The 13,638-nt window shown below is 39.5% G+C and overlaps 1 long non-coding RNA gene across 3 annotated transcripts; it reads right to left on the bottom strand.

The window, feature by feature from the left end:
- Positions 1–2,650: 2,650 nt before the first annotated feature.
- LOC114409712 lies at positions 2,651–13,418 on the bottom strand. 3 transcript variants are annotated; one of them, XR_003666191.1, is made up of 8 exons: positions 12,904–13,418; positions 12,627–12,743; positions 12,020–12,132; positions 11,825–11,940; positions 10,739–11,303; positions 10,570–10,610; positions 3,259–9,609; positions 2,651–3,158 (listed from the first exon to the last, which is right to left on the bottom strand). It is a non-coding gene; the product is annotated as an uncharacterized LOC114409712 (long non-coding RNA). The 3 variants fall into 3 exon arrangements; XR_003666190.1 differs by lacking the exons at positions 2,651–3,158; positions 3,259–9,609 and having other exon boundaries at positions 10,187–10,610; positions 11,749–11,940; positions 12,904–13,391; XR_003666189.1 differs by lacking the exons at positions 2,651–3,158; positions 3,259–9,609 and having other exon boundaries at positions 10,187–10,610; positions 12,904–13,386.
- Between the last annotated feature and the right edge of the window lie 220 nt (positions 13,419–13,638).

Below are 13,638 nucleotides of genomic sequence, written 5' to 3'. Positions count from 1 at the left end.
AAAATTTAAGAGTTGCTGTAACATACATTAAGTTGATACAAATTATTAAAGATGAATAATGACAAAAGCCTAGAACATTCTTCTTTCTCTCAATGATCTCTTCGGAAATTCGGATCTTTTTTCTTCTTTTTTCTAGACAAACAATTCTTCTATATATTTTAATATTACTTTTTATACCACTTTATAACGAAAAATATATATAATCACTTTCCTTAGTTGAAACATTTGTCTTAAAACATATACTCTCCTTAATTGAAATTATATTAAAATATGTTGGATATTATCATTGAATTTTCCTTAGATGGTACTTTGCGGTGGATACATCAAAACTAGCCCAACTTGTGTGCACTTGATCAATCACCCTCAAGCACAAGAAAATACCTAGATATTTTCTCAGCTTCAATCTAATACAAACCACACTTTGGGAATAAGATGAGTGGTGATGGGACCCTTAAATGCGAAAAAATGACACATTGGCGATATCCTCTTCCTCTTGGCATTGCACTCTTTGTTACTTTTGGCTTTTCCTCTCTTTTCCTTTTTGCCCTTTCCTTTCCCTTTTCCGGAAGAAAGCAATTGTTAATTTATTTTCCTCCATATATCTATGCCCAAACTTCAATTATTAGAACAAAAACTATGCAGACGGTTTGTTGGAAGTAGGCATCGTAATTAGTTTCTAGCCATCACCAATAAAAAAGCTTGCTATAAATTTCATATATCTATGCCCCTTTTCCTCCGTTGCACATTACTACACTCACAATTCTAGGATATTCGGAATTTTTTATTTCCAATTTTTGTGAGATCGACATGAAAATGACATTTATATTTTCCTGATTTTTCTTTTAATAGCCTAACATTTTGGCAGCCTATAGCCACATATCCATTACTCATCACCATATGAGTCCTGATCAAACTAGCAGCCAATATAAAGGTTGGTGACACTTAATTACAAATTTAATCACCAAAATTCTAGTTTTCTAATAATGGTTTTTTTTCCCCCAATTTTGAATGCCAACGTGAGTTTTTGTTCAAAGAAAGGGAAACGAAGGTAGAAAGCTTTACCTTTGCCCTTTAGTCACTCATTGTTGTACAAGTATGATATAAATTATGGAAAATTTGATTAGCATGGAGAAAGTGCTTCATGCTTTTAACTCACACACTTGCTAATAGTTCAATGCAATTGGCCCTACCAGCTCTCTTCCATTGGCCTAAAGTGCCTAATACTCTTATTATAAGGTTTGACAAATGTAGTTGTTAAGCCATTTTCGCCTCTCTTTTGATCATGTGAAATATAATTATGGTGAAAAGAGTAAAGCAGAAACACTTAGACTACGGGACACGGTTTAGGAAGCATGGCCACTTATAAAGGTGACTTACTAGAAAAGCAATTTCTTGAATCATTGCTTCATACTCTTATCCCTCTTTAATCCATTGTCAACTTCAATGGATTAGGAGTCAGCTTCCCACTAAAGCTTTATATAATAGTACTAAATATGTACATTAAATTGATTTGATTATAACATATAGTGGATGAACCACAATAATTTTTGCATTTGAATGTGTTAGGCACCCATTATATCAACATATTAATTGATGCTAATTGGTTTCTTTCATCTCCACATCTTTGCCACAGGATTCATTGGCACTTGAAGTCAACCATTTAGCACCGTTTTTAGGTTCATGTGAAACATCTGTCTCCCCCTTATAACTCCAATTATGATTTACCGAAGTACAATATTAAGGTTCTATCTATCCCACTAATACCCCATTATGATTTATATGTTAATAAGAAAGTCAAAACTTTACCTTTAGTTTTTAATTCATAAAATTAATTAAGTCAATTTGTATTTTGATTTGCCCTGAAATATTATTAGAGTTAGAGTATAAATATGAGGTGAAATCTCATATTCAGTAGAAATTAGAACGTTGAACACCATATAAGTGAAAAAAATATATATAAATACGAGTCTTTAGATTTTAGGTTAAAGAGTAATATCGCGATCACTTATATGATTACTCATGGATCCATTAATTAAATATCTCCTATGAGTATTTAACCCTTCCCATGCACAACAGATATGTTACCTAGCCACCAAGAATTCAGGTGTGTCACTAAAATGGAAGCGTGTCAGAAAAAGGAAAAGGCAAAAGATAAAAAAAAAAAGTGCTTTGGAAAAGCATATCGAAAGAAAATGAGGACTTGAAGCACTGCTTTTTGACAAAAAGAAGAATGCGAGGTAGCTTTTCAATTTCCCTCACTATGGGGTAGACCGATTTTTCATTTTAATTCTGAAGGGCACATTGATGCAACAACAAATGGTTGAACACTAGAATAATATAGAAAATGGACAAGAGTAAGAAAGGTGTGTACCTGTTAACCAAGTCACATGGTAAGATATCATGTTCCATCTTTTCTATTCGAGTATCATTAATGATGGAGCATTATCTTTGAAAAATAAATTGACCTTGTATTCAGATTTTAGAGAAGATTTTTTTTTCTAAATAAAAAAAACTAGTGGAGACTCTCTCTATATGTTAGTATCCTTTTTACTTTCACCTTATATATAAAATAGAAATATCGCTCACGGTTAGTGACAAAGAATAATTACTACTCCTGGTAAGAACAATTTCATATTAATACCATAATCAATAAAAAATAATATATGACATGTTCCATTGATTGATAATCAAGTTCTAAAAAAAAATAAAAATACAGCCATTGACTTCAAATGATCATGGGAGCATATTGTTGTCATCCTTCCAATTTTACATCTATAACAAAACCATGTACTCATTCTGCTTTTTAAGTTCTTAAATATGTGGTTCTCTATTTTATATGACACTAGTCGGTAACCCGTGCATACGCACGAGTCATGTTCGCCAATTGATTTCCGATGCAAGAATTAAAAGAAAGGTATTGTAAAAAAAGAAAAAAAGACTAACATTGATATTAAAGAGTTTGATATTGGAAATTAATCCTCAACCTTAGGAAGTTAGGCACCAAATAACAACACACATCGCACGTCACCAAATTGCCACAGAGAATAGCTAAATTGAATTCTTGAATTCAAATTTATATTACCGATATCAAGGAGTAATTTAGGAACGCCGTCATCAAGCAAAGCAAGTAGTTCAAGAGCTCTCTCTGATAGAGTCGCCTATTTGGCACAAAGGAATTAATTAATGAATGAATTTCAGAAAGAAAGAAAATTGAATTGGGAATGAGAAGAAGAAGAAGAAAAAGAAGAAAGGAAAAACCTGAATTTGAACAATACGGGAAGCTCTGTGGCACGCGTCAACAAATGAGGCAAAACACCATCAAGCAAAATAAGGACCAAAAGCATCAATAACAAAGTCTGGGTGATTTGGGAAGTGATAAGTTGTACAAAGAATATTTAGTTAAAATTATTTTCCAAAAATTTATATGGGAAGTGGATCGGAGTAAATAAAATTTTACCACTAAACTGACCCAAATCCAAAGTGGCAAAAACAGAGATCGAAAAGGAAAAGGAGAATGCGCACATCTTTGGTGTTTCACTGGCAGGTCCAGGTCGTGCAGTCAACAAAGGTTGAAGAGCTTTGACTACAATGCTCATGTTTGGTCTGAAATCAGCTTCATATAGCACACACAATGCAGCAACAACGACCATTTGTAATTAACCAAGTATCACGTGGTTATCCATGAGTATTGTTCAAGTATATATTTTATCAATAAGGACAGTTGTTCTGGGTATCTGTTACAACCATAGGCATAGCACGAGACAACACAGAGGAACCAAAGGCAATAGCAGAACCACATTTAGAAACAATTCAAGGAATAGAATTAAGGCCAAAGAGGGCAACTGTTAAGCCTCCATACCTAAGGGATTTTGTGGAAAAGTGAGTGGAGGCAGGGTGCCTTGCAATGACACGCAGCATGATCCTCAAATCCTCAGATTCTGTTTGTCCGCTGAGGTGGCACGTATCCGTTAAAATGCATAATTCCTTTTGTTTGTCTTTTTCCTCCAAGGCAAATTGCCAAAAGCACCATTAGGATTGTTAGAATCAGAGAAAAACTCTATACAAAGAGTAGCAATGTAACTAATGGAAGCAAGCAAATAATACGAATTTTCCCTTCTTACCTTGTTTCTGGAGACACCTAGGTCTCGAAAGCTAGGTTCTTTTCGTAGCTCTTAACATTTCTGGTGCTTTCATTTTCTTCTCCTCCAATGGCTTCGCACGATAAGTCTACCCTGGATCGTATTAAAGATGCAATAGCAAAACTCGTAGCCAGCCAAATTCAGGTCACTGATAAGCTTGAGGACTTGCTCCTCCGCCTCTCGAACCTGGAACACACTGCCACCACCCACTCCCCTTCATCTTCCTCGGCCAACCCCCACCACACAAACAGCATCATCACCCCTCCCAAAATGAAACTAGATGTTCCTCGTTTCGATGGCTCGGACCCTTCGGGGTGGATTTTTAAAATTTCCCAATTTTTTGCTTACCACTCAACCCCAGAATCCGAGAGACTCACCATAGCCTCCTTCTACATGGAAGGGCCAGCTTTAGCCTGGTTCCAATGGCTTTCCCGCAACCACCAACTCACAACCTGGGCTAGTTTTCTCGAAGCCATTGAGGCTCGCTTTTCTCACTCCCCATATGAAGACCCAACTGGGATTCTCTTCAAATTAACCCAGAAGGGCATCGTCTCTCAGTACCTTCAGCAATTCGAAACCCTTGCAAACCGAATCGTCGGCCTCTCCCCCTCCCTTCTCCTCAGTTGTTTCGTTTCGGGTCTCGACCCCGACATACGACGGGAGGTGCAAGCCCTCCAACCCCTAACCCTTGTCCACGCCGCAGGACTAGCCAGACTTCAGAAGGAAAAATTAGCCGACAACCGCAGCGCATTTTGTGGCCGCGCCACCTTCACCACTAGCCCACCTCCACCTCAACCCCAACCACCACCTACCTTACTCCCCTCCACAACCTCAACACATCCCCCGCCTCTCCCTCTGCTACCCACTCCACCCAAGCCCCCTCCCTTGCCTCTCAAGCGCCTTACTCCGGCCGAAATGGCTCTCCGCCGTGAGCAAGGTCTTTGCTTTAACTGCGATGACAAATTCACCAAGGGACACCGCTGCGCCTCCCGTTTCTCCCTTCTAATCGCGGACGAAGATAACCCTCCAGAACCTTCAGACCCTTTTATACCCAACCCTAACCCGAGCCCCGAAAACCCGAACCCGCCCAACTCAAACCAACCCGAACAACCCCATGCCCAAATAAGTTTTTGTGCCCTGTCGGGCCACTCTCCGCCGAAAACACTCCGTCTCCTCGGCCAAGTGTCTCACCACGCCGTCGTCGTCCTCGTAGACGGCGGCAGCACGCACAATTTTGTGCAGAATCGCCTTGTTCGTCATCTGGGCCTCACTCCACAACCAACCTTCCCCTTGCGTGTCCTTGTCGGGAACGGGAATGAGATTAAATGTCACACGATTTGCCCCAATACAATGATTCAAATCCAAGGATATACATTTACCACTGACTTGCGTGTCTTGCCTATATGTGGGGCCGATATCGTTCTCGACGTCCATTGGTTAAAGTCTCTCGGACCAATTTTAACTGATTACACCAACTTAACGATGAAATTTAATCATCAGGGAGCACTTATCGAACTCCGGGGTGACTTAGTCCAAGACCTTCAAGTGGTCTCTCCCCCGCAGCTCCGTCGTATGATTCAGACGGATTGTGTCAGTGACTTCTTCCACATCCAGGTCTGTTCCTCTATACACACTTCTCCCAACACACCCCCAGAAATTCAATCCCTCTTACACAAATTTGAGTCCCTGTTCCAACCACCATCTTCCCTACCCCCATCCCGACCGACAAACCACTGCATCCACCTCACCTCAGCCTCATCCCATGTAAACGTAAGACCTTATAGATACCCTTATTATCAAAAATACGAAATAGAAGCCCAAGTTTCAGCGATGTTTCAGACCGGCATCATCCGCCCAAGTAACAACCCATTCTCTTCACTTGTGCTTCTTGTCAAAAAGCGTGATGGGTCCTGGCGGTTCTGCGTTGATTACCGCGCCCTCAACGCACTGACAATCAAAGACCGTTTTCCTATTCCCACAATCGATGAGTTGTTGGACGAGCTCGGCGGCGCCACCTGGTTCTCAAAGCTGGACCTCATGCAAGGCTACCACCAAATCTTGATGAACGAAGCAGACATCAGCAAAATGGCGTTCAGGACGCACCAGGGACACTACGAGTTCCTGGTGATGCCTTTCGGCTTATGTAACGCCCCCTCAACTTTCCAAGCTACGATGAACAACACCTTTGAACCTTATTTGCGTAAATTCGTTATCATCTTCTTCGATGATATACTAATTTATAGCAAGTCTTTCTTGGAGCACCTGAACCACTTGAACACCGCCTTCAAGGTTCTTCGTGACAATAAATTCTTCCTTAAACTTTCCAAATGCTCCTTTGCTACTCAGCAGGTCGAGTACTTGGGGCACATCGTGTCTCCTCGTGGTGTAGAACCCATGGCAGCTAAGATTGAAGCGGTCCACCAATGGCCCACCCCTAACTCTGTTAGAGCCTTAAGGGGTTTTCTGGGACTATCGGGATTTTATAGACAATTTATCAGAGGATATTTGTCAATTGCGGCTCCACTGACCCTCCTTTTGACCAAGGATGCATTCCAATGGAATGAAGCAGCTGATAAAGCTTTCAATCAACTCAAGGAAGCCTTATGTCGTGCCCCAGTCCTCCACCTGCCGGATTTCTCCATTCCCTTCGTCGTCGAAACTGACGCGTCCGACGAAGGCATGGGGGCGATATTGTCTCAACACAACCACCCAATTGCATTCTTCAGTCAGCAATTTTCCCCCAAACTTCTCCGCGCGTCCACGTATGTCAGGGAACTTGCCGCCATTACCGCCGCCGTCAAAAAGTGGCGACAATATCTTCTCGGCCACCCTTTTACAATCTTAACTGATCACCGCAGTCTCAAGGACCTGATGACACAAGCGGTGCAAACACCAGAGCAACATCGTTATTTGGCGCGCCTCTTAGGTTTTGACTACACCATTCAGTACCGTTCTGGGCATTCCAACACGGTGGCTGATAGCCTGTCCCGGCGGTCAGAAAATTCCCAAAACACATTTTTTCTGCTAACAATTTCGAATTTCATTTTCTTGCAGGAACTACGCAGGGAACTTAACACCAACACTGAATTCTTGGCTCTACGCGACCAAATTCTCACTACACCAGAGAAATATCCAGATTATTCTATTCAGAATGAGCTTATTCTGCAGAAGGGCCGCATATGGCTCCCCCGGGAGTTTCCATTCATCTCCACTGTCCTCGAGGAATTTCATTCCACCCCCACGGGTGGTCATATAGGCATTGCGAAGACCCTGGCCCGAATTAGTGAGAATTTCGTGTGGCCCTCAATTAAGAAAGATGTTCAGCTCTTCATCTCCTCATGCCTGGTGTGCCAACAAACAAAGAATGATCACAAGAAGAGCTCAAGTCTTTTGTGCCCGCTTCCGGTTCCGGCGAGACCCTGGGAAGATCTTTCCCTGGATTTCATTGTCGGCCTTCCTCCGTACAAGGGTCACTCTGCACTATTTGTCGTAGTCGATAAATTCTCGAAGGGTGTACACTTGGGGTCACTTCCAGCTCATTACACGACATTTGAAGTAGCCCGCCTGTTCATTGAGATTTCTGGGAAAATCCATGGTCCACCACGAAGCCTCGTCTCAGATCGAGACCCCCTCTTCATCAGTCGTTTTGGCAGGAGTTGTTTAAACTCAGCGGCACGACCCTCCGCATGAGTACTGCCTACCATCCACAGACAAATGGGCAGACGGAAGTGATGAACAGGATACTCGAGCAGTACCTCCGAGCATTCGTGCACACAAAATCGGCAACGTGGGGACGCTTCCTTATGTGGGCTGAGTGGTCCTACAACACTTCAGTCCACTCAACCACGGGCATGTCACCATATGAGGTCACCTTCGGTAAGAAACCCCCAAACTTCCCTCAATACCTCGCCGGAGATTCCAATGTTGATGCTGTGGATACATGGCTTATTGATCGCGACACGATGATTCAAAGTTTGACCAAAAAGTTACATAAGGCACAAGCCCGTATGAAGGAAATTGCAAATAAGAAAAGAAGAGAGGTTGACTTCGAAGTGGGCAACTGGGTCTTGGTCAAATTATGCCCTCAATGTCAGTCAACAGCTTCAGGAGGTAACTACACCAAGCTCGCAAAGCGATTCTACGGCCCCTTTCAGATTGTCCAAAAGCTTGGACCTGTCGCTTACAAGCTCGCACTTCCGGAATCCTCAAGAATCCATCCTGTCTTTCACTGTTCATTACTACGGCCCTACCACACACCAGTCACCTCCACGATCACCCCTGCAATTCTCCCTGATTCAGCTGAGGATAATCAACCCCTTATAACTCCTCTCACCATCTTAGACACCAAATGGGAAGGTCAAGAACCCGAAAGACAGTTGTTTGTACTAGTCCAATGGGCGGGCCTTTTATCGGAAGACACATCCTGGGAGCCATGGATGACCTTGAAGGAGACTTACAACCTTGAGGACAAGGTTGTTCTTGATGCGGGAGGGAATGTTACAACCATAGGCATAGCACGAGACAACACAGAGGAACCAAAGGCAATAGCAGAACCACATTCAGAAACAATTCAAGGAATAGAATTAAGGCCAAAAAGGGCAATTGTCAAGCCTCCGTACCTAAGGGATTTTGTGGAAAAGTGAGTAGAGGCAAGGTGCCCTGCAGTGACACGCAGCATGATCCTCAAATCCTCAGATTCTGTTTGTCCGCTGAGGTGGCACGTATCCGTTAAAATGCAGAATTCCTTTTGTTTGTCTTTTTCCTCCAAGGCACATTGCCAAAAGTACCATTAGGATTGTTAGAATCAGAGAAAAACTCTATATAAAGAGTAGCAATGTAACTAATGGAAGCAAGCAAATAATACGAATTTTCCCTTCTTACCTTGTTTCTGGAGACACCTAGGTCTCGAAAGCTAGGTTCTTTTCGTAGCTTTTAACAGTATCTGTGTTTCAATAAAGATTCCCAAAGAGAGAAAAAATTGTATACTGTTTCTACATTAAAACATTTGTATATTTTCCTCTAGCATAATGACTCTTACTAAAATTAAAATCATAAAAAACATAAAGACATTGTCTTCGAATTGCTCAACTAATTAATATATCCAACAAATTTCCACCTAAAGGGAATGATACAACAGTTTTGGATTCAAAATTTGGTCTTTTGATGCTATCTCTAGAGTTTTCCAATCCATATGCATATAATTTCAAATAATATATAATCTATAGAATATTTTCACGGACATTCAATACCACCTTAGCAAGAGAATGGGAGAATAAAATAAAATTGTTCAGGTGCTTTTCGCTTTTTATCAGCAAGGGCTTCCCGTTCAAGACGCACGAACCGCTGGTAGGGTTGAATGCCAGAATCATCATTATCATCAACAAAGTCCAAAGGATTCATCCCGGTTTTGAACCTGAAAGTATATTCCTCTTCATCTTCTTCCATGTCAGTGTCCTCCATGTATGTTTTCCTATATATATATATATATATATATGTCCTATTATGATGGGTCTATAGTTTGTAGCCTATAGTTATAATATCTATCCATGGTTTGGAAATGTCAGATTTCGAGAGAGATAATTTCCTGTTTTTACTTTGAGGTGAAATTGTTTATAGGCAAAATCAAATGCCTACCTCATTGCCAAATTCACTTTACAGAAACTATCTAAACCTAATTAATCAATTTACCATGAACTCACTTGTTAAACTTAAATTCATCCAAACTCAGTTTCACAAATTAGCTGAATGATAATAACTTCATATTAACACTTTATTATTTATTATCAGTATCTTAATAATTAGATACCATTTCTAGGGCATCTATCGCTTTTGAAATGTAAATGTTCTTTAAAAACCAAAACAGTACATGAACATTTCCTCAAAGTGACAATCGCTTGTAATTGTCAAGTTTATTATGCTGTCATACAACTTCTGACTTTTGAGAAAGTGCATTAGTACAACCAACACCTAACTATGAAACTAATGAAGCCACTGCAATCAGCATTTCACATGCCACTGCAATCCATAAGTATTGCTCAGTAAAAGTGTAAGAAGAAAAAGTTATTACCTTTGTTACTCCAACAATAATAAACTATCTCTCAAATCAAGTGTTACGTATCCTTATTGGAACTCTCATAACATTGATAAAAATATAGGAGACTTCATCATCTGAAGTGACAATATCTACAAAAAAGGAATTCTAAAGCACTCCAATGGGTGCAAGACATATATATGGTCTAAAATCCATGTTCCACTGATTAAATCAAGGTGATTACTGATGAGTTCATATATGCACATATTAGACACATGAAATCAGAAACAGGAACACATCAATGAGTCTCTAAGAATTCATAAAAAAAATTAACAAATTAATCATTTTGCCCCATCCAGACATAAAAGAGGGTTAAAAATTAAAGAGAACTTGACATACCAGCTTGACAGCCACCTCCTCTCCGGTTTGTATATTAACAGCTGACAAAGAGAATATAGATAAAAATAAGTTATAAATCATATAACAATCTATGAAAATGCTGCAAAAAGGAAGATTAAAATTACTATAAGACAAGGTAAAGGGGGCAATAAACATGAACATTACATACCTATATAAAGCTCCCCAAAAGACCCACTCCCAATTTTCCTTCCCAGTTTAAACTTCCCACCAATAACATGATCCATCATCAAAGATGACATTCAATCCACCCACACCGAGTAACTATAGAGAGCCTTTTTCTGTTCAGATTTGTTCCCAATTTCACCACCAATTTTGTGCCCAAAGGGGTCCAGCAGATAAAAAATTTCCAACCTTTATTGGAGAATCCACTCAAATCCAATGGGATTTACCAATATATTCATCCGATTAGCCGCAAAAGGGGATTAAGGAAACAAATCCAGGATAAGGGCCAAATCAAAAAAAGAAAAAAAAAGGTGCTAAATTTACAAAATCCGTAGCATCCCCAACAATGAAGATGAAATTTTTATTATTCAGAACACACACAATCTTTTCCAGCTACATTCCTTTTCAACACATGAAACAGAATCAATCACTCTGGAGCACGGATTGAAGCCCTAATTTGCAGAGAACATGACAGCATTGACCCAGAATACAAAATGCAAATGGGTATCAGCACACTGCCTGACTTTATCCTCACTGAGTTTTGGTGTAGCCTGAAACAATATACATCAATTGCTGTCATCAGTTTCATCAGCTAGGATTTTAGAATCGACATTAGACCATAATAAAAAACTAAGTTGTTGAGGTTGGAGTAACTTCATATTAACACTTTATTATTTATTATCAGCATCTTAATAATTAGATACCATTTCTAGGGCATCTATCGCTTTTGAAATGTAAATGTTCTTTAAAAACCAAAACAGTACATGAACATTTCCTCAAAGTCATAATCGCTTGTAATTGTCAAGTTTATTATGCTGTCATACAACTTTTGACTTTTGAGAAAGTGCATTAGTACAACCAACACCTAACTATGAAACTAATAAAGCCAATTTTTTCGCTTTCATAACAAAACTAAATATAAAACTGCTAGCAAGCAAGCATAAAAGTGACCAATGAGAGTTTATATGCTACATCAAGTTAGGCTGCTTAACTCACAAAATTGGAGAAATGCTGATAAAAAAAATACTGTATGGAGAAATTTCCCCTGAACTGAACATTTTTTTTGCCATACCCATTGGGTTCTGAAGGCACACCGCCATTTTATTTGCCTTACTGTAGCTCCCCAACTGGTGCCTCATTGAGCCACAGGAAATGAATGAAGTCGTATAATTTTGCACTAACACTAACCTGCTCATGATTAAAAAAAAACAAAATCATTCAAGACGAAAACAATTGAGTAATTTAGAGAAAGGTTTAACTTTGTGACCTTATATGGAGTTGGGTTAAGCCTCCTCATGTGGTCAGGTCGCATTTGCTCAAGTTGATTGATGCATTGCTCTCTGATATCTCTTAGAGCTGGTAAAGTATCTTTCTTTATATCTTCAAAAAAGAATAAGCAGGTTACTATAGAAAAGTAAAAATTGACAGTCATGAGCTGCATGCACTGAAATGACTGAATATATATATGAATTGCAGATAAATGCTGGTATTGGTAAGCCACTTTATATATTCCAGAGTGCAACCTAGTTTTCAGATAACAAACATTTCATGCAGGAACTAATAAGATAATATATTTTGCAACCATAGGATTAACAGATGAGGCAATAAATTTCTTTTCTTAGTTTAAAGGGGTAGTAAGGGTTAGTGTGGCAGGTTCAAAAGCTACACAACCAAATTATACAGTTGGTTAATAATGAATCATGGGATTGTACTTATAAACGATGTAATTGAAAACTCAACTGGCCGCCCACCATCCATGATTAACAAATATGGCTTATAATTAAAAACATCAGTGTGCAATAGAATTTTGAAAGAGGAAAAGTGTGCGAAGCTAATTCAGGGATAAGAAAAAAGAGAGAGAAGAGAGCGTTTACCTGCAGCGGCGCGACAGAAGGAGTGAAACCGTTATTGGAGAATGCTCTTTCGGAGCAGAGGCAGAGCTGTAAATTTACCTCAATACACCCGCTCCCCGGGGCCAGACTGACCTTATACTGAGGGGGGTTTCAAAATTAATACATTATTATTTATTTATTTCAATTTCAAATAATATATAATCTATAGAATATTTTCATGGGCATTCAATACCACCTTAGCAAGAGAATGGGAAAATAAAATAAAATGAAGAAAAATACACTAAATTAAAGTAAGCACCTTAGTAATAGCTTTGGGTGGGTATTCTCCTCCTAGTCTTTGTATCAACACACTGCCTGACTTTATCCTCACCGAGTTTTGGTGTAGCCAGAAACAATATACATCAATTGTTGTCATCAGTTTCATCAGCTAGGATTTTAGAATCGACAATAGACCATAATAAAAAGCTAAGTTGTTGAGGTTGGAGAGAGCGTGTCCTGCATCGCAAGCATCCCACCCGCGGAGCTCACCAAAGTCGTCGCCATGATTTCGCGAAGAGGAGTGGAATTCGAATAGCTAAGGCTAGGGTTAGGGTAATAATAAGAAGAAGAAGATGAAAGGGAAAACCTAATTTGAACAATACGGGAAGCTATGAGGCCATCACTTAGTTGAGGGATGGCTTTTTGCTTGCTCCGGCACCAGCTGTTTTAGTGCTTTAAGAAAAAGAAGACGTGTTGCTGTTTTGGAAAAAAAGCAAAACACGTGTTGCTGTTGAAAAAAAAGCAAAACACTTATCCAAATCAGGTGAGCAGGTGGAGTCTGGAAATCAGACACATGTAAGAAACAGGAGAGTGAGAAATGAAAGGACTAAAAGACCAAAAAACTAAAAAAATGGATAGGTGTTACAATCTTAGGTAGGGGTATTTTAGGAATTTCCAGAGATATCTCTTTTATAAATAGTATATATAATAGTATATAGATATCTTACATTTCAAATTTAAGCCTAATTTTAATTTAATCTTACAAAATTAATTA

This window comes from Glycine soja, chromosome 4, assembly GCF_004193775.1.
Source record: "Glycine soja cultivar W05 chromosome 4, ASM419377v2, whole genome shotgun sequence".
Classification (NCBI taxonomy): Eukaryota; Viridiplantae; Streptophyta; class Magnoliopsida; order Fabales; family Fabaceae; genus Glycine; species Glycine soja.
The sequence above is the reverse complement of the archived record's forward strand: the minus strand, read 5'-3'. Positions and strand labels throughout refer to the sequence as shown.